Genomic DNA, 4439 nt, shown 5'->3' on the forward strand with positions numbered 1-4439 from the left:
CTTAATTATATTTAATTCTATTTATAATTAATCAAAATTAAGTAGAAACTTAACTTTGATCTTGATGTTTTTTGTCAAGACACTCAAGATAGGATAATTTTGATTGTAATATCAGATTAATTTGGATTACAGATTTCTCAATCAGGATGATTTATGAAGACAAATTTTATGTATTAAAATTGGGAATTATTAAGCAAGAAAGGGGATTTTAAATTGGACTTGAAGATGGACAAATTTTTGGATGAAATTTTGGATTAAGGTTTTTGATATATTGAATTTAATTTTAAAAAAATCAATTTGTAAATATAAAGAGAGAAATCAGATTAATTAACCTCGAGAGAGAAAGTAGATTAATTAACCTAGAGAGAGAAAGTAGAAAAATTTGGGGGAAAATGGATTGAAGATTCCAAATTGGAATTAAATCAATGTAGAACTAAGGACTAAAAACCAGATCTTGAATAAAAATCAAAATGCAATGCTAATCACCATTCAAATCAACTCCAAGGGTATGTACATTATCCATGCGATGTTGTTTTAGAATCTTTCAAGAAATTCAAAAAGCAAATTAGAAACTTACAACTTTCAATGATGAATCAAGATATGTTGACTTCCAAAGCATCTCCTGTGTCCTTCTTGGCCAAATCCTTGGGGAAAGCTTCAAAAAGTGAATTTTGCCTTCTTCCCGACCTCTACTTAAAAATTCAACCATATGGAATGTAGACTGCTAAAAACACAAACATGCCCTCAAAATTTCAGCTCAATTGGATGGCTATATCTCAAGATATCACCAATGTACTGGCATTTAATCTTAACTGTTGGATCATTTGATTATTTAAGAAAAAAGGCTTCTTCTTATTGGCTGGCACCTTTTTTCCCTTTTTTCGCCATCCTCGGATCTCGCTCTGTCATGTTTTTGTGCGCTTCCAAAAACCCTGCTCATTTCTCAATCATGCTCCAATTAAGTGGAGGAGAATGCACCACGTCACCCCTGTGTTAAACAAATCAGAAAAGACAAAATCGCCTTTTCGTTAAACATTATTACACGCAGTTTTCGATTGCCATGTGCATTTAATGCATGCGGTAAAATGATTACAACGTGTATTAAATAAGGTGAATTCTTTTATACATGCACATGGTGTCGGTTGCCACGTGCAATAAATGCATGTGGCTAACCGATTCCATGTGCATTGAATATAAAGAATATTCTTGTTCCATAAATACAAGCTGAGATCGATTCTCCGTGTGCATTTATTGCATGAAAAAGTTAATAAAACAAAAGACAAGGTTTACCCTTTTTTTCCGCCGTCACCGTCACATTGTTCCTTTTGAGCTAATGATTTGCTCGTTATGGCATCATGCATTCTGATGCCATAATGAGCCACTAATGCCTTCTTTTTTTTAATGCATCCACTCATTTGCCTGAATTTCAGGAAAATGACGTGGATGCCCTGTGATTATTTATATATACAAATATTTTTTAAAATACCAAATAAATTAAAATATTTATATTTTTAAAATTTAAAAATTATTTCTTTGCAAAATAATGGTCATAAAATTATAAACAAATACAAAAAAATTCCAAAAAATTAGTAAAACCCTTACCAACCTTGTAAAGTATTTTATGCCCTGTAAAAAATATTTCTTCAATTCATTGAGTTTAAATCCCATGTAAAAATACTAAAAATTGAAAACAATCATAAAACCAAAGTGCAAGTAATTTATGTCCATTTATGCATGACAACATGCAAATATGGCCAATAAAACACACCTATTTAATGTAATATACATCAATTTAACATTATAATTTGCATGTTATCTCCTATATCAATTATTTAAATCACTCGAGACAGCGGAGTACGCGAGGACAGCAGTAAGGGATATAATAATACCAATAAAAGAGGGGAAGGGATAGACGATAGACCTGTGTGCCTGTGTTGGTGATTCGTAGCTAATCGTGTTCGTCGTTGTCATTCAGAGAAAACCCCGGCAGATATTTTCCAATCCAGTAGCAAGAAGATAATTAGCGTGTAGTTGCAGATAAGCAATACCAGCGACTTGGATGGAGTATACAGTTAACACAGGACCAGATTCCTGCCCAATAGTAGTGATAAGGGTGAATCATATAAGAGACCCGGATCGTGCAATTACTGATCCAGAGGAGGGCATATGTCCTAGAGATGTCTTGGTCCACAGGTTGACTCAGGCGACTAGAGTGAGAACAAAATCTTCTTTTGACACATCAAGGAAACAAGTTTTGTGTGACAGATCAAATCCCGAATGTCCTCGATGGGCAATGAACTTTAATGGAGAAAAAATTCCCCACCATGACTTTAATTGATGATCATCGATGGAAGAGAATTAAGAATGACCCGTGAAGAGATGATCGGCTCGGGTGTCGATCGATGAGATCCGCCGTTGCCCACACGAATAGCCAAGGAGATCCGCCCATAGTGCATCAGGCCAACCACTTGGTTCAGAAGCAAGGGATGAGGTGGCGAGGTTGAGCCTGGTCGGCGGTGGGATCTAATCACCGGGAAGCGAAATACTGCGACAGAGACGGTTGAATGCCGCTCCACAAAACTGTCCACGACGGTATCGTGGATATCTGTGGGATTCGCCAGATACAGGCAAGGCAATCGATCGACAGGAATCTAGTATCGTGGATCGTTCCAAGTTCGCCGTAGGAGGGTCGCGGTGACCATAATTTCTGCTGGACTTTCTTCAATTGACCAGAAGGTGTTCTAGTCGTAGGAAGCACTCATAATAATTCTGATGGAAAAGCCAATGATGTAGACTGTCTTCTTCCACGGTTTCTTGCTCCGAATCAGACCTCAGAGATACGTCGAAAAGTGCCGTTGATCAATGAGAAAATCAATAGATGAATTGTCAGTGATGGAATCCCAATCGGACGAAAGAAAAATGAACTTCAATGAAAAAACTCTTCCTCTTCAAAGATTTCTTCTCTTTCTATTCTCATTCAATGTCCAATAGAACGATGGGCAAACAGTCAACGAAAGAAGTAATTCAAGGGCGCTTTTCCACCGTGGTGTTTAAATTGTCAAATGATTGTACCTAATCAAATCTCAGAGATACAACAAGACGGAAAAAGGAGAATTCCAACACAAATGCCAACTCTTTTACGAAGAACACAATAACTGCTAACAATAAAGGAGATCTGTACCTTCTCAAATTCAGCAAGCCTGTCCTCCACGTTCACCCTCCCTTGTCTTATAGTGGAAAAGGGCGACTGGTTATGGATCAACGGAGGGCCACTCTTTAGGGGAAGCTTATTGGGCATCCGCTTAATAAGATCCTTTAGGGAGAAAAAGAGAGTGCATCAACAATGAACAACATATACACAAACCTATATGGGGGGTGCTCGTACACACGCAGGTGGGAGCCTCCCTATAGTCAAGGACATCGATGAAAGGTAAAACGAAAAAATGAAGACACAACGACCCCATACACAAGGAATAGGTTGTCATGAACATAAAAGAATATGACTCATAACGAGACAAAATGACTGTGACTTTTCAAACTTGGTAGTGGAAGCGGGGTTATTCACGTCGACTCGGGCTCCCCAAAGGGTTGATGATGCGTCTGGATGTGCTCGCTTGATATTACAAGGCACGAATTGAAACGTGAATATAATTCCTGTTTAAAACCTCTCGTGGCAATGGAGCATTCGGTAATTGAACTAAAAGATGTAATAATACTGAAGATGAAACCTGTGAGTTCGGACTGGGGTGTTAATGATAATTCACCAAAATTTGATGGAGGCTGAAATTTCTGGATGCAATGGAGGGTCCTGCTGCTAAAGAACCAAAGAGCTTGAAGCGGATCACGTTCAATGGAAAGATAGAGAATACAATCACTCTGCCGGAAATTTTGGCTAATGGGTTGGATCACAGCAGCACGCAATGGCAATGATGGAGATATTTTGATTGAGCTCAACAAACTGTTTGATCGGACAGGGGGTGTTGATAAAATGATAAATTAATGGATACTTAGGTATATTTTAATTGATTGTGGTATCATTAATTCAGAATTTATCATGTTGTGATTTGAATCATCTAAATACAATGCATGAGCTATACATTCAAAATTTTGCATATTATGGTAATTTTTTACTAAACTACCGAATACTGATGGGTATTCTGTAGTTTTCCACGTGCAGAAATTCACAAGAATGAGAAGACACAATTCTTCAAGAGTTGGATAATTTTTGAAAGTTTAGTGTTTCTCAAAAGGGGGGATGAAAGTAGAAAATGGTGTTTTCAAATGAGAAATCAGAGGACGATGGGCCACTAACTGACCTGTCCATAAGGCTCTAAAAAGCCTTCCAATGAAAGAAGTTGAAGATTACAAGGGGAAACTATCCACCCATGGAGAAAAAGAGGCACAAATGGCAAGAAAAGAAAATAGAAAATATCAAAAGG

At 37.4% G+C, this 4439-nt stretch overlaps 1 long non-coding RNA gene across 1 annotated transcript; it reads right to left on the reverse strand.

The window, feature by feature from the left end:
* Positions 1–459: 459 nt before the first annotated feature.
* LOC144702301 (uncharacterized) lies at positions 460–3410 on the reverse strand. The gene is made up of 2 exons (XR_013581228.1): positions 1922–3410; positions 460–988 (listed from the first exon to the last, which is right to left on the reverse strand). It is a non-coding gene; the product is annotated as an uncharacterized LOC144702301 (long non-coding RNA).
* Positions 3411–4439: the final 1029 nt, after the last annotated feature.

Source organism: Wolffia australiana, chromosome 4, assembly GCF_029677425.1.
Source record: "Wolffia australiana isolate 7733 chromosome 4, ASM2967742v1".
Classification (NCBI taxonomy): domain Eukaryota; kingdom Viridiplantae; phylum Streptophyta; class Magnoliopsida; order Alismatales; family Araceae; genus Wolffia; species Wolffia australiana.